Source organism: Capra hircus, chromosome 21 (genome assembly GCF_001704415.2).
Source record: "Capra hircus breed San Clemente chromosome 21, ASM170441v1, whole genome shotgun sequence".
Classification (NCBI taxonomy): Eukaryota; Metazoa; Chordata; class Mammalia; order Artiodactyla; family Bovidae; genus Capra; species Capra hircus.
Genome location: NC_030828.1, coordinates 44,838,942 through 44,862,415, shown reverse-complemented (window position 1 = coordinate 44,862,415; position 23,474 = coordinate 44,838,942). Strand labels below are relative to the sequence as shown.

General features: G+C 38.8%; 1 protein-coding gene across 1 annotated transcript in view; it reads right to left on the bottom strand.

The window, feature by feature from the left end:
* Positions 1–23,474, bottom strand: part of KIAA0391 (KIAA0391 ortholog) — a 136,012-nt gene that overhangs the window by 79,764 nt on the left and 32,774 nt on the right. The gene's annotated exons all lie outside the window — the stretch shown is intronic.

Here is a 23,474-nt window from a genome sequence, read left to right as displayed (position 1 = left end):
TCAGAGAAAATAATAAGAACCTAGTAAGGTCTTTATCATAAACATACAGATATAACTTCCATTATTGTTCTGGAAAATCAAAATATTCTTTCCTTAAAAATATACAAACACACACACATACAGAAATATGCTTTCAAAATGAAATCTGTAAAGACTAGCCTACCAGGTGCAACTGCATGTAATTATCTGATATCTCATAATCTCATAGTGCTTTACACTTCACAAAGTACATAACATGGTATTTCAACTGAGCTGTAATCAGTTATCTAGTCTGCTAAACTGACACATACAGCAGGAATGAGGAGAATAAAATGTCAAAATCTCTATGCTCTATTCTGTAAGCCAAGGAGAAATTAATCTGAGATATGCTAGTCTACCAATGTAACCATGTGCAAGAACAAGGCTCTATAATTTGTACTCCTCTTTTATCAAGAGGATTTGGTTACTCATGGCTATTTTGAAGAGCTGAAAATTCATTCAACATTCATCAACAAAAATTTATTCAGTGCCTACTCAATTTTTTTGCCTAGCAGTTACTAAAGAGAGAAAATCCCAACTTAATGGAGCCTGCATTTTAATGGGAAGAGACACAATATAAACAAGTTAATATATGAATGGCAAAGGTGATGAGTGCTATGGGTGGAAGAAACGTAGGAGAGAAAGTTCTACTCCTGGTAATGACGAAGTAGTCTATGATGGACTACCAGATAACATGACATTTTCTATACAAAAAGTAATTATTTGAAGGTACTAGAAAATGAAGGCAATGGCACCCCACTCCAGTATTCTTGCCTGGAAAATCCCATGGACAGAGGAGCCTGGTAGGCTGCAGTCCATGGGGTCACAAAGAGTCGGACACGACTCAGTGACTTCACTTTCGCTTTTCACTTTCATGCACTGGAGAAGGAAATGGCAACCCACTCCAGTGTTCTTGCCTGGAGAATCCCAGGGACAGGGGAGTCTGGTGGGCTGCCGTCTCTGGGGTCACACAGAGTCGGACACAACTGAAGCAGAGACTTAGCAGAGAATGACCAAAAGCAAGGAAAAATTGAAGGGAACACAACATTTAAAAGGTTTGATAGTTTTAAAACATGCCTGAAAAATTCTGACATTCCTCACCCTCAAAAGTGTAGTTGCTCAGTTGTGTGCGACTCTGCAATCTCATGCATGGTAGCTTAGCAGGCTTTTCCATCCATGGAATTTTCCAGGCAAGAATACTGCAGTAACTTGCCATTTCCTTCTCTAGGGGAGCTTCCTGACCTGAGATTCAAACCCAGGTCTCCCACATTGCAGGCAGATGCTTTATTCTCTGAGCCACCAGGGTGGAGTCTAATTCCCCCCACTTGAATAGAAGCTTTTCTTTGTGACTGCCTCAATGCATGAGTGTGGCAAAAGTGACACTATGTGACTTCCAAGGCCAGTTAATAAAAGGAAATACAGCTTCCATCTGGCTCTCCCTCTTGGGATGCTTGCTCTTAGAAGCCAACTATTATTAAAAAGCTCGGGCAGAGGTCATGCACAGGTATTCTACCTGAAAGTCGAACCTAGTCCCAGCCAAAAGCCAACATCAACTGTCAAATCGATGAGAGTGAGGGAGATTTCAAGATGACTTTAGCCTCCATTTGATCACAACAGTAGAAGAGCCAAGCAAGAACCACACAACTGAGTTCAGTCAAACCCTAGAACCATAATAATAATAGGTGATTGTTTCTGTTTAATGCCACTATATTTGGGGTGATTTGTTATGCATCTACGGATAACCAGAAAAGAAGTGAACTGCAGCAGGAGAAATTTGCCTGTATACAGCTTTTTGCCAGAGGGCACTCTAGTCAGCATGGTGAAAGTGAAAGTGAAGTCGCTCAGTCATGTCTGACTCTTTGCGACCCCATGGGCTGTAGCCTACCAGGCTCCTCCGTCCATGGGATTTTCCAGGCAATAGTCCTGGAGTGGATTGCCATTTCCTTCTCCAGGGGATCTTCCCGACCCAGGGATCAAACCCGGGTCTCCCACATTTGCCGGGAGCCAGCATGAGGAACTCCGCCCATGGCAAAGGTCATGAGGAACGAGGCTTGGCATACGCAAAGGCATGATCAAGCCTCAGGAAACCCCCTGTTCCCGAGCATCTAACCCCAAAACCAGAGTCTGTTTTATGCTCTCACCTACACCTCTGATTTTACGGGGGGCTCTCCCCCATAACCATTTCTCTTGGAGAAGGAGTAAACGCGCAGCTCCAAGGCAATAAAAATTCCTGGGCGTGACAAGAGTGTTTCAGCTTACGGACTCCTCTGAAGGTTATCTAGCCCACCTGTATAGGTTCTTCCGGCCACATGTGATTGTTTACAGCCTTCCAACCTGAGAGGCATGAGATGTTTTAGACTTACTAAAGGCAAATTCTTTTGGGGAATTAGAAATTATTAGTATAATGGGTTGGTTAGGAATTATATTGGTGAAGGGTTTTTCATCTGTTTTGTCAATAATTGCTGCTAATTCCCTACTCTGGGTGGGACAAGGGTGTCTCAGGTCAAACCTCTCTGCTGACAGACTAGCTTATGTGACAGGATTATCCATACTCCTGCCATATGATTGTTTACTACCTCTTAACCATAAACAGCACAGAGAGTTTTGGAGTATTTTGAGAGTCTTAATTAGCATAGGGCTTTTTCTTCTTGTTGAGTCAATGATTGCCACCAGGCCTCCATATCCTTAGGCACTTGGGAATATATTAATCAATATATTTGGACTATAGAAAAGGAAATATGGTAGTTTTTGATGTTAGCAATACTAGACTTTTTGAGTTAATGGATTTTCTCTTTTGTAATAGATCGCTGTACTTTGTTATAAATCACTGTGTCCTTGCTATGTAAAAATGTAACTTTATCATATCTTAAGACTAAATAGATCTTAAGGGGAGCATTGGTGAAAGGATTTTCATTTGTTGGGCTGATGTTTGCTGCTAAATCTCCATGTTCTCTACCCTTATAATGAATATAACTAGCATATAGGAAGAAATAAGTATTAACCTTTAAGCATATAGAAGAAATAAGTATTAACCTTTAAGACTAATCACGTTAACCTTGGGTTAAATAAATTCCTTTCTTGATTGTAACTCACTACACCCTCACCCTATAGGAATGTAACTTTATTTGGAGGGTGGTGCCTGGTTTAAGAAAAAACACTCTTGGAAGAAATAATTTTGTTGGTTATCAGAAAGAAAGGATCATAAAATGTCAGCAGGTCTCACTCATGGCCAGAAGATGATGTACCTTTTTTATACATTTATGTGAAGCACCTGATTTTGACAAAGGTCAGGACTGCTGACTCCCGCGTGACTCTGTATTCATCCCTATGAGTAACAAAAGGTATACAAGCAAACCCAAAAATAAAGAAATCGGATCAGTTTCCAGAAAGACTGATTCCCCCATGTCACTTCTTTCTTGCCCTCGTTTTCCTGGCTGAATTCCCGTCTGGAGCATGGATGCTATTCCACGTAATCCAAGTTATTCAGCCTCTTTTTCTCCACTAAACTTCCTACTACACTATCCATTTCTAATCTCTCTATATCTGTGATTAAATATGTATTTTTCCAAAGACGCTGACTCTGTCCCCACCTTCTAATCACCCTGGATCCATCGGGGCTGGACCCCAGCACACATTGTAGACAGACGCTTTACCGTCTGAGCCACCAGGGAAGTCAGCATGGTAAGGAGGGGCAATTGAAAATCAACCAGAAAACTGTAGACTGATTGGTTTGAGAAATCATAATCAATTGGTTTGAGAAGATAAGAGTTTCAGGTTGTCAGAGAGGCTGGAAAGTTATAAAAAGAATATTAGGAAAGAGGTAACTGCAAAAATCTGTGTATAAATCTGCTAAATCCTTAGCTCTTGATCTGCTTATGTACAGAAGCGACTCCAAGGAGCCCAGGGCGGGGGGTAGGGGGAACAGGCGAAAGACTTGAACAAAAATTTCAATTACTATCCACTGCAAAAACAGCTTCCCTGGTTGCTCAGATGGTAAAGAATCTGCCTGCAATGTGGAAGAGTGGGATTTGACCCCTGGGTCAGGAAGATCCCCTGGAGAAGGGAACAGCAACCAACTTCAGTATTCGTGCCTGGGAAATTCCATGGACAGAAAAGCCTGGCGGGCTACAGTCCACTGGGTCAAAAAGAGTGAGACAGGACTGAGCGACTACACTTTCACTTTCAGCAAAAGCAGCAGAGTTTAGACTTTGAGTCTAACCAAGTTTAACAGTCTGGCAAAGCAAAAAATCAATTACCTCTAGAGGAAGATAACAGAATCCATAGCCTTTGAATTTTACAACATGCCCATCACAATGTCCAAAACACAATTTAAAAATTAATAAACAAGAGAGGAAATAGGAAAAGGTGACCCACAGTCAAGAGAGAAGAAAGTCAAAAGAAATCAACCCAAGGTCCAGATGTTGGAGTTAGCAGGCAAGAAATTTTTTTTTTAATTTTTATTTTTACTTTACAATACTGTATTGGTTTTGCCATACTTTGACATGAATCCGCCACAGGTGTACATGAGTTTCCAATCCTGAACCCCTCTCCCACCTCCCACCCCATATCATCTCTCTGGATCATCCCCGTGCACCAGCCCCAAGCATCCTGTATCTTGCATCGAACATAGACTGGTGATTTGTTTCTTACATGATACTATACATGTTTCAGTGCCATTCTCCCAAATCATCCCACCCTCTCCCTCTCCCTCAGAGTCCAAAAGTCCATTCTATACATCTGTGTCTCTTTTGTTGTCTCGCATACAGGGTTATCATTACCATCTTTCTAAATTCCATATATATGTGTTAGTTTACTGTATTGGTGTTTTTCTTTCTGGCTTACTTCACTCTGTATAATCGGCTCCAGTTTCATCCATCTCATCAGAACTGATTCAAATGTATTCTTTTTAATGGCTGCATAATACTCCATTGTGTATATGTACCACAGCTTTCTTATCCATTCATCTGCTGATGGACATCTAGGTTGTTTCCATGTCCTGGCTATTATAAACAGTGCTGCGATGAACAATGGGGTACATGTGTCTCTTTCAATTCTGGCTTCCTCGGTGTGTATGCCCAACAGTGGGATTGCTGGGTCATAAGGCAGTTCTATTTGCAATTTTTTAAGGAATCTCCACACTGTTCTCCATAGTGGCTGTACTAGTTTGCATTCCCACCAACAGTGTAAGAGGGTTCCCTTTTCTCCACACCCTCTCCAACATTTATTGCTTGCAGACTTTTGGATCACAGCCATTCTGACTGGTGTGAAATGGTACCTCATTGTGGTTTTGATTTGCATTTCTCTGATAATGAGTGATGCTGAGCATCTTTTCATGTGTTTGTTAGCCATCTGTATGTCTTCTTTGGAGAAATGTCTATTTAGTTCTTTGGCCCATTTTTTGATTGGGTCATTTATTTTTCTAGAATTGAGCTGCATTAAGTTGAGCAGGCAAGAAATTTAAAGTAGCTATTATAAATAGATTTAAGAATTTAAAGGAAAATATAGTTATAAATGAATGCAAAGAAAGGACCTAACAGAAGCAGAAGAGATTAAGAAGATGTAGCAAAAATACACAGAAGAACTATATACAAAAGGTCTTAATAACCACAGTGGTGTGGTCACTCACCTAGAGCCAGACATCCTGAAGTGTGGAGTCAAGTGGGCCTTAGGAAGTATTACTACAAACAAAGCTAATGAAGGTGATGGAATTCTAGCTGAGCTATTTCAAATCCTGAAAGATTATGCTGTTAAAGTGCTGCACTCAATATGCCAGCAAACCTGGAACACTCAGTAGTGGCCATAGGACTGGAAAAGGTCAGTTTTCATTCCAATCCCAAAGAACGGTAATGCCAAAGAATGTTCAGACTACAATACAATTGTACTCACTTCACATGCTAGCAGGATAATGCTCAAAATCCTTCAAGCTAGGCTTCAGCAGTATATGAACTGAGAACTTTCAGATGTACAAGCTAAATTTAGAAAAGGAAGAGGAACAACCAGAGATCAATTTGCCAACAGCCACTGGATCACAGAAAAAGCAAAGGAATTCCAGAAAAACATCTACTTCTGCTTCATTGACTACACTAAAGACTTTGACTATGCAGATCACAACAAGCTGTGGAAAATTCTTAAAAGAGATGGTTTATTCTTAAAACCACCTTACCTATCTTCTGGGAAACCTGTATGCAGGTCAAGAAGCAACAGTTAGAACTGGACATGGAATAAAAAAAGGACTGGTTCAAAATTGAGAAATGAGTTTGACAAGGCTGTATATTGTCACCCTGCTTATTTAACTTATAGGCGGAGTACATCAGGCAAAATGCCAGGCTGGATGAATCCCAAGCTGGAATCAAGACTGCCCAGAGAAATATCATTAAGTTCAGATACACAGATGGTAACACTCTAATGGCAGAAAGTGAAGAGGAACTAAAGACCCTCTTGATGAAGGGTGAAAAAGAAGAATGAAAATTAAAACAACATTCAAACAACTAAGATCATAGAATCTGGTCCCATCACTTCATAGCAAACAGATGGGGAAAAAGTGGAAACAGTGACAAATTTTATTTTCTTGAACTTCAAAATCACTACAGATGGTGACTGCAGCCATGAATTAAAAGATTCTCGCTCCTTGGAAGTAAAGCTAGGACAAACCTAGACAGCATATTAAAAAGCAGAGAGACCACTTTGCCAACGAAAGTCCAAATAGTCAAGGCTATGGTTTTTCCCGTAGTCATGTACAGATGTGAGAGTTGGACTATAAAGAAAACTGAGTGCCAAAGAATTGATGCTTTTGAATTGCGGTGCTAGAAAAGACTCTTCAGAGTCCCTTGGACAGCAAGGAGATCAAAGCAGTCAATCCTAAAGGAAATCAATCCTAAATATTCCTTGGAAGGACTGATGCTGAAGCTGAAATACTTTGGCCACCTGATGCGAAGAGCTGACTCATTTGAAAAGACCCTGATGCTGGGAAAGATTGAAGGTGAAAGGAGACGGGGGAAGCAGAGGATGAAATGGTTAGAGAGCATCACTGACTCAATGGATGTGAGCCTGAGCAAACTCTGGGAGATAATGAAGGTAGGCAAGTCTGGCGTGCTGCAGTCATGATGCTGCAAAGAATCGGACATGACTTAGAACTGAACAAATAATCTAAACTCTAAGTGGACTAGGTTAAGAATTCATATTATAACCCCAATTCATATATTTAAAAATATAGAAAAGTATAGATAATAAGCCAACAAAAGAATTCAATGTAATTTTTTAAAAACATTTGATTAACCCAAAAGAACATAAAAGTAGGACTAGAGGAACCAAACATTTTTTGGATAAATATAAAACAATACCAAATAAAATATTTAAATTCAACACTACAAAAAATGCTGTATATAAGACATGTACTTTGTTTATCCTTCTAACTTGATTGCAATATAACTGAAATACAACACTGTATAAGTTTAAAGTATATGGCATAATGATGTGACTTACATATATTATGAAATGATTACCACAGTAAGTTTAATGAGCATTCATCAATAAGAACCCTTAGGACTTACTCTCTTAACAACTTTTATGTATGACACACAGTAGTGTGAATTTGATAAACAGAAAATATAAAATAAAATAGATAATAAAACAATTGTATTTATAAAGTTTTACATTATATCCCTAGCACTTATCTAAATAACTGGAATTTTGTGTCTTTGGACTAACTTCATCCAATTTGTCCTCCTTCCATTTCCTGCCTTTGAAACCACAAATCTGATCTCTTTCTTAAATTTGTTTGCTTGTTTTTGAAACATCAGTTCAGTTCAGTTCAGTCGCTCAGTCCTGTCCGACTCTTTGTGACCCCATGAATCGAAGCACGCCAGGCCCCCTGTCCATCACCGGAGGACCCCACTCCATTCCGGAGTTCACTCAGACTCATGTCAATCGAGTCAGTGATGCCATCCAGCCATCTCATCCTCTGTCATCCCCTTCTCCTCCTGCCCCCAATCCCTCCCAGCATCAGAGTCTTTTCCAATGAGTCAACTCTCCGCATGAGGTGGCCAAAGTACTGCAGTTTCAGCTTTAGCATCATTCCTTCCAAAGAAAACCCAGGGTTCATCTCCTTTAGAATGGACTGGTTGGATCTCCTTGCAGTCCAAGGGACTCTCAAGAGTCTTCTCCAACACCACAGTTCAAAAGCATCAATTCTTCGGCGCTTAGCCTTCTTCACAGTCCAACTCTCACATCCATACATGACCACAGGAAAAACCATAGCCTTGACTAGACAGACCTTAGTAGGCAAAGTAATATCTCTGCTTTTGAATATGCTACCTAGGTTGGTCATAACTTTTCTTCCAAGGAGTAAGCGTCTTTTAATTTCATGGCTGCAATCACCATCTCCAGTGATTTTGGAGCCCAGAAAAATAAAGTCTGACACTGTTTCCACTGTTTCTCATCTATTTGCCATGAAGTGATGTGACCAGATGCCATGATCTTCGTTTTCTGAATGTTGAGCTTTAAGCCTACTTTTTCACTCTCCTCTTTCACTTTCATCAAGAGGCTTTTTAGCTCCTCTTCACTCTCTGCCATAAGGGTGGTGTCATCTGCATATCTGAGGTTATTGATATTTCTCCCAGCAATCTTGATTCCAGCTTGTGTTTCTTCCAGTCCAGCGTTTCTCATGATGTACTCTGCATAGAAGTTAAATAAGCAGGGTGACAATATACAGCTTTGACGTACTCCTTTTCCTATTTGGAACCAGTCTGTTGTTCCATGTCCAGTTCTAACTATTGCTTCCTGACCTGCATACAGATTTCTCAAGAGGCAGGTCAGGTGGTCTGGTATTCCCATCTCTCTCAGAATTTTCCACAGTTGATTGTGATCCACACAGTCAAAGGCTTTGGCATAGTCAATAAAGCAGAAATAGATGTTTTTCTGGAACTCTCTTGCTTTTTCCATGATCCAGCAGATGTCGGCAATCTGATCTCTGGTTCCTCTGCCTTTTCTAAAACCACCTTGAACATCAGGAAGTTCACGGTTCACGTACTGCTGAAGCCTGGCTTGGAGAATTTTGAGCATTACTTTACTAGCGTGTGAGATGAGTGCAATTGTGCGGTAGTTTGAGCCTTTCTTTGGGATTGGAATGAAAACTGACCATTACCAGTCCTGTGGCCACTGCTGAGCTTTCCAAATTTGCTGGCATATTGAGTGCAGCACTTTCACAGCATCATCTTTCAGGATTTGAAATAACTCAACTGGAATTCCATCGCCTCCACTAGCTTTGTTTGTAGTGATGCTTTCTAAGGCCCACTTGACTTCACATTCCAGTATGTTTGGTTCTAGATGAGTGATCACACCGTTGTGATTATCTGGGTCGTGAAGATCTTTTTTGTACAGTTCTTCTGTATATTCATGCCATCTCTTCTTAATATCTTCTGCTTCTGTTAGGTCCATACCATTCCTGCCCTTTATCGAGCCCATCTTTGCATGAAATGTTCCCTTGGTATCTCTAATTTTCTTGAAGAGATCTCCAGTCTAGACAGGTTGACCACAACTTATCTATTCAGGTTACTATCTGTTATTGATTATATTTCCCACACTGGGAAGTGTGTACCTCTTAATCTTCCTCAACCTATTCCTCTCATCCCCCACCTTCACCCCCTCTGGCAACCACCCGTTTGTTCTCTGTATCTATAACTCTGTTTTTGTTTTGTTATGTTGGTTAATTTGTTTTTTAGATTCCACATATAAGTGAAATCATACAATATTTGTCTTTCTCTGTCTGACTTACATCAGCATAATACCCTCTAGGTACATTCATGTTGTTGCAAATGGAAAAATTTCATCCTTTTTTAAGACTGAGTTCGTATTCTGTTGTGATACATATACATATCACATCTTCTTTATCCATTTATCTACTGATAGGCACTTAGGTTGCTTCCATATCTTGGCAATGTAAATAATGCTGCAGTAAACATGGGTGGGCCTTTATCTTTCCAAATTAGTGTTTTCATTTTCTTCCGATAAATACCTAGGAGTGAAACTGCTAGATCATATGGTAGTTCTAGTTTTAGCTTTTTGAGGAACTTCCATACTGTCTTCTATACTGGCTACATTCCTAAAAACAGTGCACAGGGGTTCACTTTTCTCCACACCCTGTGAAACTTGTTATTTGTTGTCTTTTTAATAATAACCATTCCAACAGTTGTGAGGTGATATTTCACTGTGGTTTCTATTTTCATGTTCCTGGTGATTAGTGATGTTCAGCATCTTTTCATGTACTTTTGATATCTGCACGTCTTCTTTGGCAAAATGTCTATTCAGGTCTTCTGTCCACTTTTTTATTGGGTTGTTTTTTTAATGTTAAGGTATATGAGTTCTTTGAGTATTTTGGATGGAATTCTCTAGGTAAAAATACTGGAGTGGGTAGCCTTTCCCTTCTCCAGGGGATGTTCCCAGCCCAGGGATCAAACCCAGGTCTCCCGCATTGCAGGAGGATTCTTTACCAGCTGAGCCACAAGGGAATCCCAAGAATACTGGAGTGGGTAGCCTAACACTTCTCCAGTGGATCTTCCCAACCCAGAAATCAAACCAGGGTCTCCTGCACTGCAGGCAGATCCTTTACCAACTGAGCTATCAGGGAAGCCCCGTATAGTTTGGATATTAACCCTTTATCCAATATATCCTTTGCAAGTATCTTCTCTCATTCAATAAGTGGCATTTTCATGGTGTCGATAGCTTCCTTTACTGTGCAAAACCTTTTCAGTTTGATTAGTCCCACTTGTTTTAAATCTGAATTCAATCCGATTTAAAAATACTGTTTATAAGAGATGTACTTTAAATATAGCAATATGGATAAGCTGAAAGTGAAAAGTAGGAAGAAAATAGATAGCACGCATGCATCAGCATGCTTGAGAAAGTTGAAGTAGCAATACTAATTTGAGACAGAATAGATTTTTTTAAAAAGGGTATTATAAAAAATAAAAAGGGACACTTTGTAATGACAACAAAATCAATATATAAGGAAATCACAGTCAGAAATAAGAACAGAGCTTGCAAATACAAGAAGCAAAACTTGACAAAACTGAAAGGAGGAACATCAGTTCAGTTCAGTTCACAAATGTCTATAATTATAGAAAATTAATAAAACTGCGGAGAAAAAAATGTACCTCAATCTCTAGCTCACATCACAGTCAAAAATTAGTTATAGATCATAAAGGGTTAAAAAGTGAAAGTCTAAACCCAAAAGCCAAAATTGTGAAATCTAAATGCAAGAGCCAAACCTAGAAGAAAATAGAATTCCACATAACATCAGGATAGATAAAAAATTTCTTGGGCAACACAGTCATTACCAATATTCACACAGTGCGCCTCTTGACACAATGCCTCTGACAAGGAGTATTGTTGTTTAGTCGCTAAGCTGTATCCAACTCTTTTGCAACCCATGGACGAAAGCCTGTCAGGCTCCTCTGTCTATGGGATTTCCCAGGCAAGAATACTGGAGTGGGTTGCCATTTCCTTCTCCGGAGGACCTTCCCAACCCAGGGATGGAACCTGAGACTCCTGCATTGACAGGTGCATTCTTTACCAGTGAGCCACCAGGGGAAGACCCTAACAAAGACACAACAGCATTTTTGTGATATCTTGCCAAAAACGCATGAATCTAATCGTAACGAAATATTAGGTAAACCCAAACTGAGAGACATTCTACAAAACATTAGTTCTATAGTTTTCAGGAAAAAAAAAAAAAGGTCAAAGTTCAAGAAAGACAAAGAAAACAGAATTTTGTTGCAGATGAAAAGAGAGAGACCAAAGAAACAAGATAACTAAACTTAATGTGTAATCCTGGACTGGATCTGGGCGAAGGAGAAACTTACAAAGGACATTATTGTGACAAGTGACAAAACCTGAGTAATCAACTGTGGATCAGATAATATCACTGTGTCAAAATTACAAAGAGGAAGTTTCCCTTTTAGGCCAATAAGCACATGATCAGATACTCAACACTGTTAGTCATTAGGGAAATATAAATTTAAAACCACCTTGAGAAATCATTAACCACCCACCAGCATGGCTAAAATTTAAGAGACTGACAATAGTAAGTATATGGAGCAGCTGGAACTTCCAAATATTGCAAAATGTAACAACTATAGTCGGGAAGGAGATCCAACCAGTCCATTCTAAAGATCAGCCCTGGGTGTTCTTTGGAAGGAATGAAGCTAAAGCTGAAACTCCAGTACTTTGGCCACCTGATGCGAAGAGTTGACTCATTGGAAAAGACTCTGATGCTGGGAGGGATTGGAGGAGAAGGGGACGACAGAGGATGAGATGGCTGGATGGCATCACCAACTCGATGGACATGAGTTTGCGTGAACTCTGGGAATTGGTGATGGACAGGGAGGCCTGGCGTGCTGTGATTCATGGGGTTGCAAAGAGTCAGACATGACTGTGCGACTGAACTGAACTGATAAGTCGGGAAGACAACTGAGCAGTTTCTTAGAAGATTAAGGGCTTCCCTGGTGGCTCAGACGGTAAAGAATCTGCCTGCAACACAGGAGATCTGGGTTTGATCCCTTGGTCAGGAATATTCACCTGGAGAAGGGAATGACAACCCACTCCAATATTCTTGCCTGGAGAATTCCATGGACAGAGGAGCCTGGTGAGTTATGGTCCTTTATAAGGTTAAACATATATTTATCCTACATCTGAACAAATCTACCTCTGGTATTCAAAGAAGAGAAATGAAAACGTGCATCCACATGAAGACTTAAGTGTGACTGTTAATAATGGCTTTATTTGTAACTACCCCAAAGTGGAAACAACTCAAATATCCATTAACTAGTGAATGAACAGAAAAATTGTGGTATATCCAGACAATGGTGTACTATTCATCAATAAAAAGAAACTGCTGCTGCTGCTGCTGAGTCGCTTCAGTCGTGTCCGACTCTGTGCGACCCCATAGACGGCAGCCCACCAGGCTCCCCCGTCCCTGGGATTCTCCAGGCAAGAACAGTGGAGTGGGTTGCCATTTCCTTCTCCAATGTATGAAAGTGAAAAGTGAAAGTGAAGTCGCTCAGTCGTGTCCAACTCTTAGCGACCCCATGGACCGCAGCCTACCAGGCTCCTCCATCCATGGGATTTTCCAGGCAAGAGTACTGGAGTGGGTTGCCATTGCCTTCTCTGAAAAAAAAGAAACTATAGATACACAAAAACATATGAATGGGTCTCAAAAGAACTATGCTAAATGGGGGGGGGGGGGGGGAAAGGCAGACAAAAAGGGCTAATCCATACTGTATAATGTCAATTTATATGAAATTTAAGGCAAAACTATACCACAGAAAGGAGATTAATGGTTCCAGAAAGGAAGGAGAGGGAACTGACTGCAATGAATGCAAGAGAACTACTGGGGGTGACATATCCCATACCTTGTTTTTGCTTTTATTCGGCTGAGCAGCATGGCATGCAGGATCACGGTTCCCTGATCAGGGATTGAACCCAGGCCCCCTGCAGGGGAAGCAGGGAGTCTCAATCACTGGACCACCAGGGAAGTCCCTTAACATCCCATATCTCAACTGCAGAGGACATGACACAACTGCATGTATTTGTCACAACTCACCGAACTGTACATTGGCCAGTTTTATTATATGTGAAGCTGATTAAAAAACAAAAGAAAATCCTAATAGTAACATGTATTTCACCATTAAAATAACCACTGATCCATAAACATGCTTTCATGTGTCACTTGGCTGCTTTAGCTTTTCTATCCCTGCCAACTCCGATTGTGTGGGACCATCCTCTTTTCTTTCTACTCAGCAAATACTTTGTTTAAAATTTCTCTGCTCAAATATATTTCCTATACAATGCATAGAAAGTTTCAGTTCATATCAAAACTAAATATTGGTTGGAATACTATTTTTTATAAATGGAAATAAAATTACAAGGAAATTAAAAGTTTACATAAATGTGACCATTTCCTGTTTAAGTCTGAATAAACCAAGGAAACTAAGTGCATTAAATTTCTAAAATTCAGGTTTCACTAGTAATTCACATGAAAAATATTTCCCATTATATCTCCAATTTATCATCTTAGTGCTATACTTGGTACTCATTACATTCACTTCAGGAGTAATGATAAACAAAGGTAGTTCAGTATTACCGGAAAAATGGACATCTGTAAAAATCAAGAGTTAAACTAGACAACGTATAAAATCCCCTTCCAGTTCTGATATTCTATGTTAACAACTTTTGGAAATCCCTTAAAACCACAGAATGGAAGAGGGTATACTTGAAAAGCTTTGTTTGAAAGGTGAGTCTCTGGAACCTCTGTGCAATCACAGACTGCGTAATATAATCTCATCCAAAGATTATCCTCCCAATACACGTCTTCTAATAAAAAACAGAAAAATCTAAGATGTTGGGTTGTTTTTTCTCCCATTACTAAAGTTCTGCTCAGTAAATAAATTACTAGTCAGACAGTAATACTTTCAATTACTTTGTAATACTTTTGGTGGGTCCCCAAGATGTTCCCTTTCCAAACTAAACAAATTTATATCATTGCACACAAAAGCCCTTGAATGGAACGTGCGGAGAAGGCACGAAAAAGAATGAGTTAACCCACTGAGACAGCAACTTACTTACTATGGCATGTGCAGCACTATGCTACATCGCCTCAGGCAAGTCTGACTCTTCGCGACCTTGTGGACTGTAGCCCCCAGGCTTCTCTGCCCATGGGATTCTCCAGGCAAGAATGCTGGAGTTGGTTGTCGTGCCCTCCTCCAGGGGATCTTTCCCACTCAGGGATTGAACCCGAGTCTTTTATATCTCCTGCATTGGCAGGTATGTTCTTTACCACTAGCACCACTTGGGAAGTTTACTATGGCATAGGGCAATACAAATATGCAAGCTTAGCTGTTTTAATGGGTGGTACATTAAAGCAAGAAACAATTATTTCTTTCTAGGGCTACTGCCAAAATTGTAATTGATAGATGATTGGCTCATGATCTGGGGTATGAAAATTCACTAATCCTTTGACCATTTGTTTCTTGGCTATTAATAAAAGAAGTTCTAACTAAAAAAATAATTTTACAGAGACATAATTCATATACTGCACAATTCACTAGTTTGAAATGTACCATTCACAGGTTGTACCACATCACCAGTCTACTTTTAAAATAGTCTGTCCCTCCTAGAGAAACTCCAGGAATTCCCTCGAAGTCCAGGGATTAGTACTCTGCCCTTTCATTGCCAAGGGAGTGGGGTTCAACCCCTGGCTGGGGAGCTAAGATCCTGCAAGCTGTAGCACCGCTCCCTCAAAATGAAAGAAGAAAGAAACTCCATACTCATTAGTGGTCAATCCTCATCCCCAGTCCCTGCCCCCCAGTCACTCAGCAACCACTAATCAATCTACTTTGTTTCTATAGATTTAACTATTCTTGCCATTTCCGATAACCAAATCACACATTTATGTGACGTTCTATGATTGGTGGTGGTTTAGTCACTCAGTTGTGTCCGGCTCTTAGTGACCCTATGGACTACAGTCTGCAATACTCCTCTGTCCAAGGAATTTTCCAGACAAGAATACTGGAGGGGGTTGCCATTTCCTTCTCCAGGGAAACTTCCCCATCCAAGGATTGAACCGGCTCTCCTGTATTGCAGGCAGTCTCCTACACTGCAGGTGAATTCTTCACCAACTGAGCCACCAGGGAAGCCCAACTCTATGATTAACTTCTTTCATTCAGCATAAATCTTTTCAAGGTCTATGTTGCAGCGCATATCAGTACTTCATTCTTTTTTATTGCCAAGTGATATTTCACTGTATGGATATTGTGCTGTGCTGTGTCAGTCACTCAGTTGTGTCCAATTCCCTGCAGCCCCATGACTGTTACCTATCAGGCTCCTCTGTCCATGGAATTTTCCAAGCAAGAATACTGGAGCAGGTTGCCATTTCCTACTCCAGGGGATCTTCCCAACCCAGAGATCTAATCTGCATCTTCTGGTACAAGAACCTGTATCTTCTGGTATCATCTTCTGATACAAGAAGAACCTTGTATCTTCTGCATTGACAGGAGGGTTCTTTACTACTTAGCACCACCTGGGAAGCCCCTGTATGAATATATCATATTTTATTTACTTATTCATTAATAGATGAACTTCTGGGTTATTTCCACCTTTAGGCTATTATGCAAAATGCTGCTATGAACATCTGTGTACAAGTTCTGCATGGATGTATGTTTTCATTTCCCTTGAGTGTATGTATCTAGGGAATGAAACTGTCAAGCTACCATATGTGGTAATTCTGTTTAACTCAGAAAGGAACTGCCAGACTGCATTCCAAAGTGGCTGCACCATTTTATTAATATATTCCTGACTGCAAAGTATGAAGCTTCCAATTTCTCCATATCCTCAACCAAAACTTGTTATTGTATGTCTTTTTTTATTACAGTCATGCTTGTGGGTGTGAAGTGATACCTCCCTGAAGTTTTGAGGTACATTTTCTTCATGACAAATGATGTTGAGCATCTTTTCATGTGCTCATTGGTCCAAAGGGAGTTCTTCATTTTTGTAACATTCAGGTTTTATAAATTCAATATATATCTCCTTCAATAATAGGCACAACTTCTATCATCTTTACTCAGTTTATATTTTTAAGTTTAAACCTGAGAAGTTTAACTGCATAGGAATTGTAAAAACTATAATTTACAAGTGTTAGTCACTCAGTCATGTCCTATTCTTTGCAACACCATGGACTGTATGGACAGTAGCCTGGCCAGGCTCCTCTGTCCATGGAATTCTCCAGGCAAGAATACTGGAGTAGGTTGCCATTTCCTTCTCCAGGGGATCTTCCCAACCCAGGGATCAAACCCAGGTCTCCTTCATTAGAGGCAGATTCTTTACCATCTGAGCTACCAAGAAGTTGTAAACTCAGATGCCTACAGGGACTAGACAGGTGATATAAACAGGTAAAGTGAACAAAGTTGAAGAAAGCAGAGCAAGCAAAATCATAATTAGCAAATAACACAGATCTCATTGTCCAAGACTGTACAGAAAGAGGTGACAACTATGACAAAAGGGGAGAAAGTAGGTCCATTAAAATAGAGGAAACAGCCCAGAGCTCAGTCCAGATAATTGTTGCCACATAAAAATACAGATGCAGAGTTAGCGTGTTTGATTTTTTAAGGAAAATTTAAAAATTGGCATTTTGAAATATGTGAGATAACTTTTTTAAAGAGTAAAACACAAAAATGCTCAAACAAAAAAAGAAACTTATAAGGACTAGATCGCACCCTTAGGCCACAAGTTTATAATATATTCACTTGGTCAGTGAGTCAAGAGATTTTCATTGAGCATCAAATGTATGTGTAAAATAATGCTCTTATTCCTAGGAACAGAAAATTGAAAATATTTCTTGCCCTCAAGGAACTTACAGTATATTAGCTAAGGAAACAAGGAACACCAAGATCACAAATACTTATTTTCAGGTAGAGAAAAGTGCCTTGAAAAAAAATTAAGACAGGCAGGGTATTAGCATCATTGTGTGCATGTGTGTGTGTGCGTGTGTGTGTGCACACACGCACACACACCTGACTCTTTGTGACCCGGTGGATGGCAGCCCACCAGGCTCTTCTGCCCATGGGATTTCCCAGGCAAGAATACTCGAGCAGCTTTCCATTTCGTACTCCACAGGATCTTCCCAACTGCCTAGCCTCTATTTTAGATCTGGTAAAAGGGCCGTCTAATGAGGTGACATTTGAACAAAGACCTGAACAAAGTGAGAGAGTAAACCATGGTCCCTCTGAGAGAAGAGTCTTCTAGGCAGAGGAAAGAACCACCAAGGTCCTTAAGAAACACCAAAGAGCTTGGTATGTTTGAGGATTAACAACCAGGCAATTTGGAAACTCCAAAAATAAGTATAAAATCTTCATGTAGTTAAAGTTTGAGCTTAAATTAAAAAAAAAAAAAACCACTTATTACTATAATATGGAAAAGAGTAAATAAATGTAAAAACAGTTCTAAAATAGTTAATTAAAAGTTTTAAATTCTTTCTTATCCAACAGAAACAATTATGAACTGATATTTTTTGCTTTGTGGTCATCATCTAATTACAAATGAGCAGCAGAAAGATCCAAAGATGCACAGTAACAAAGAGAAATAAAAGACTGGCCCTTACACAACAGCTTTCTACTCAGAAGAGGTTAAGATTTTCAAATTTGGGGGATGATGATCCATATGTTTATGACAGTTTACTTCTCTTCTAAGACTTTCATGCAGGTTTCACAAGGAAATTAAAAACAGATCTCTCATTTATTTTAATTTCCTACTTTAAAACAGCAACTAAGGGGAAACAGAACTATAATAATATATACTCAAAATTTTATATCCTAAAAGAAGTAGTTATCTTAACATGTCAATTATATCCAATGTGCTGCAAACATCAGACAGTATTTTCCAAAGATCAGAAGAAAGGGAGTGTTAAAACAACTGGCTTTAGTCACAGTGGATATGGAAAAACAGGGGAATACCAGTTATTTTGGTTGGAAGCACTGTTCTAAACATGGGAACAACAGTAAAAACCAAATTTCTTCATGCGCCTTTAAACCATGGGATCCAAATAAGTCTTCAATAAAAGGAATACTAGGATGACTGCCTTAATTTAGCCAGGGAAAAATGAAGTCACATGTCTGGAAAATGCCACTCTAACTAATAATTTTAGAAAGTTTATACTCATTTAATAGCAAGTTATATTTTAGATGTTTTTTCATTCAGTAATTATAGTTATAATTACTATTGTGTAGAATCCTATTTAAGAACAGTTATAATTTTATGTGAATTTTCTGATTCCACTAACATGAAAACACAAACCAAAAAACCTTCCTGCTACAAATATGTAAAAAGGCTGGATAAAATATGACAAAAATACTTAATACATGGTGAACTTTTAAGAAAATAAGTGAAATAAATCTCTAAATGCCAGAGATGAAGCCAGATCTGAAAATCAGAATGGTATAGATAAGAGTTGATGCTAATGTTGTCCAGGAAAGAAGTTAAAAGGCAGAAATGGACTGGGTATCAGCAAACAGGGGAGTGATCTATCAAACCCTGGGCTCAAATGGGGGGGGGGGGAATCTGGAAGTCAACTCTACAATAAAAGAAGAATCTTTACAAAAGAGCACATTGATGTTCAAACACAATATATCAGCTTCTCCACCTTTACGGTCTGTGTGCTAGCTCAGCCGTTTCAGTCATGTCCAACTCTCTGCAACCCTATGGACTATAGTCCACCAGGCTGCTGTGTCCATGGGATTCTCCAGGCAAGAACACTGGAGTGTGTTGCTATTTCTTTCTCCATTACCAGGGGTCTGAGTAGGAAAAAAAAAAATCTCTTCAGAAAAAAAAAAATTCCAAGAATTCCCCAGTGGCACAGTTGATTAGGACTCCATGCTTCCAATGCAGGAGACATGGGTTCGATCCTTGGTCAGGGGACTAAGATCTCGCATGCCATGTAGCATGGCCAAAAATACAATAAAATTAAAAAACATAAACAGAAACTCCAGGCTTACATCTTAAGTAAATCTGAAGTACAAATTTAAACAAACTGTATGATACCAATGATCATGCTCCATTAAAAAATTACATAACAACGGGTTCTGGTCCAGTAATATCTCTTGGGCACTTGGCAGAAGTAAACACAAAACTTCCCTGGAGAGACACCATCAATAATCCAGACAATAACGGTAATCTCATAGAAAAAGCAAGCTCACCAATTAAGAGTTGTAAAACACAAGAGAAAATAATCCACCCTGTATGAGAGTCCTCTAACACAATAGAAGGATTAGAGCCCAAAGAACTCAGGATAAAGGACAACAGAAAACTCTAAGAGACAATATAAAATAAGTACATAAAAATAACTAAAACATAAAAGAATCTGAACTTAAGACAGAGACCATGAAAAAACAAAGGAAAAAACTGCAAAGAGAAGTTCTAAAATTAAAATTCCAAAGTAAATGGAGTTGAATGGACATAAACTCCAATGTCCACGAGCTGGAAAATAAACAAACTGTGGTATATTCATCCACTGGAATACTATTCAGCCATGAGTAGAACTACGGATACATGTAACAACATGAACTCAAAAACATTATGTTTAAAACTAAATATAATATACTGCAAAAGAATTATGTTAAGTGAAAGATGACAAACCGAAAAATTACAGATTATATGATTCTATTTATATTCAATTTTTAATAAAGGCAAAACTACAGAGACAGAAAGCAGGTCAATGGAGCTGGGAGGAGGAGTAGGGATTGACCTCAAAAGGACATGATGAAACTTTTTGGGGTGACAAATATTCTAAAACTGAATTGTGTGATGGTCAGACAAGCGACAGATTTACTCAAAATCACTGAACTGTATACTTAAAATAGGTCAATTTTATGGTCTGTAAATTACTGAAACATTAGGGGGGAAACCCTCAACAAATGGGTAAAGAGAAGAACAGACACATCTCAGATGAGAAATGGTGAACTTGAAGTTAGATCTGAAGATGTTACCCAGAATGCAATTCAGAGAGATAAAGAGATGAAATATATGAAAAAGAGAGTAAGTGACACGAAGGAGAGTAAAAAGATCCAACAAAAGTCTATTAGGAATTTCAGAAGTAACATTTGAATTATTCAGAATTGATTCAAGACATGAAACTTCACATTCAGGAAGCTCAGTGAATCCCAAGATGGAAAAATACATTCATACATACCCATCACAGTAAAACAACACAAGTGAAAAAAAAAATCTTAAGAGCAACAAGATGGATGGAGATGGAACAAAGACTGGACCAAAAGCAAACTTTTCAACAGTGACTAAAACAGAGGTCAGAAGACAATGGAATACTATCTTCACAGTATTGAGGGAAAATACATAGTTAAGCTGTCACTCAAGTAAATACTTTCAAACAAAGAATAAAATAATTTACCACCCTTATCCTGTTACTGAAAGAATGTTATTCAGGAAGATGCCCAACGGGTGAGCATGCAAGGGCTAATGCTATATAGATCTGTGCATCGCCAGCATACAGGTGCTAAGAGAGGCGTGCAGAGAAGGGGGTGAAAATGAACAAGGAGAATGGGTTGAGTAGGAAAAGAGGAAGGAAGCTGTGGGAAACTGGAGCCTTGGGAATCACCAAAAACTCAAAGGATAGGCATAGGACAAATTGTACTATTGTCCTTTTAACATACAGGGAAAACACAGTTGCATCTATAAAGAAAGAGCAATGAACTTTAGGGAGAGCATGGCAACAGATGGAAAGGGATCTGACAAAAACAAAGTAGAAGGGCAAGAAAAAACAAAATGTAACAGAATTAAAATCTTCATTGAAAGCATTAAGAACAGTTACACACTAGGATATGGATTCTGTGAAATCCAGCACAAACTTAGAAAAATTCTATTAGAACAAAGAGAACAAAAGATAAGAGAAAAAAAATTAGAGATATGAAGGAGAACAGAAATCCAACTTAAGCCTCATAAGGGTGTTATGGAATAAATCAGAACAAAAAGATGAGAACAAACCATTTTTTAAAATTTTCCTAAGATAAAAAAGTATGTCTTTAAGGACTCACAAGTTTCAGGGAAACTTAAAGAAAAAATTCATCTAGTCCTCGTCCCACAAAATTTTTAATACTGAAACTGAAGAAAAATTTCTATAAATATCCAGACCAAATAATAATAATAACACAAAGACATTTATAGGGCTTTCTACATGCTATGTAAATCACAAAAATATAGAAAAATAAGAATTTTAAGTGCTTTCCATGGATTTCCACAGAAATCCATGTTCTCACCAGAGGTACAGTGGAATAGAGCAACATCAATCAAGCTGGGAGCCCTAAAAGCCAGAAGACAATAAAACAACTCTGCTTAAAGATGGTAAAATCATCCTCACATGGGCCTGAACCTCCTGGCACCTGCAGTCCAACAGTTTTTCCTTTTCCTGAACAGTACATATGAATAATCTGTGGCCTATGTTTTTAAGAAGGCATTCCAATCCAGACTACTGTCCTTCCTTACAAGGTACTTGCAAAACGGGAGAGAAATCCAAGTGCCCTGCATGAGTTCTTCTGTTGAGAAGTCCTGCTTGCTTTGATGTGGTCTTCCTAGTTCACATAGCAAGAGACAACCCTTTTTCTCCAGCTCCCTACTCCAAAAAAGACTGATAGGGACTACTGGGATTTCACTGAAATAGAAGTCCGATGAGCTATTTTTCAACTGCAGGTCACAACCAGTGACTGGGTCATGAAATCAATTTAATAGGTTACAACCAGCTTTTTTGAGGTTTACAATGAAATAACATTTAAAATGCAGTCCAACACATGTAGCAAGAGCAAGTAAATGTTTTTATTGGTTATCAAATGAGTTGTTACACAGAGTGAATTTTATACTTGAGTTGTGGTCAAAAAGGACTGTCATATTTACAAAACACAATTTTGCCCCAGGGAACATTATTAGTATATTTTATCATGGGACTATAATATCTACTCCTTGAAAGTTTATAAAGAAAGGGCTAGAACCCCAGTTCTGAGGATTAGCTTCACCAGATATTAAGACATATTATAAAACTACAATAGTTAATATAGTATGGTCATGTAAACAGATTAAAGGATGAGAATAGGTAAGTCCAGAAGCAGACCCAAATATACTGGAAATTTGGTATTTGATGAAAAGCGGCAACCCAAACTCAAAGAAAAAAAGATAGGTTGTTAAATAAATGGTGTTGACACAACTGGGTAACTAACTGAAGAGAAAAAAAAAAATCAAATTGGAACCCTATCACATTTACTTCAGAAAAAGTTCCAAATGGATCAAAAATGTAAAGGAAAAACAACAAATGTAATAGGGGGCAAAAGGAAGCTTGTATTTGTATTTATTCATTCTTAAATAATCTTATAAAGGAAAAGGTCTTTCTAAGTATGAAACCCAGGAGTCATAAAAGTTTAATAAATTTGACTATTTTAAAATGTACAGAAAAATTACAATTCAAATTACAATTTTTCAAATAAAGAGCTTCTACAAATCAACTAGGATTTCCCTAGGGGTTCAGATGGTAAAGAGTCTGTCTGCAATGCACGAGACACAGGTTATTCCTGGGTTGGGAAGAACCCCTGGAGAAAGAAATGGCAACCCACTCCAGTATTCTCGCCTGGAAAATCCAATGGACAGAGGAGCCTGGTGGGCTGCCATCCATAGGGTTGCAAGGAGTCAGATACAACTAAGCAATTTTCACACAATTCAACTAAAAATCCTCAATAACTCAAGTGAAAAGTGGGTAAGACAGAAGCAAGCACTCTGAGTTTTAAACCTAAAGATGCTTGACTTACCCATTAAGAAAATGGTAAATTAACCCTATACTGAGGTTTCATTTTTCACTTAAGATAGGCAAAGATCAAAATGTTTGATGACACACTGGAACAAAAAGATGTGGAGAATCA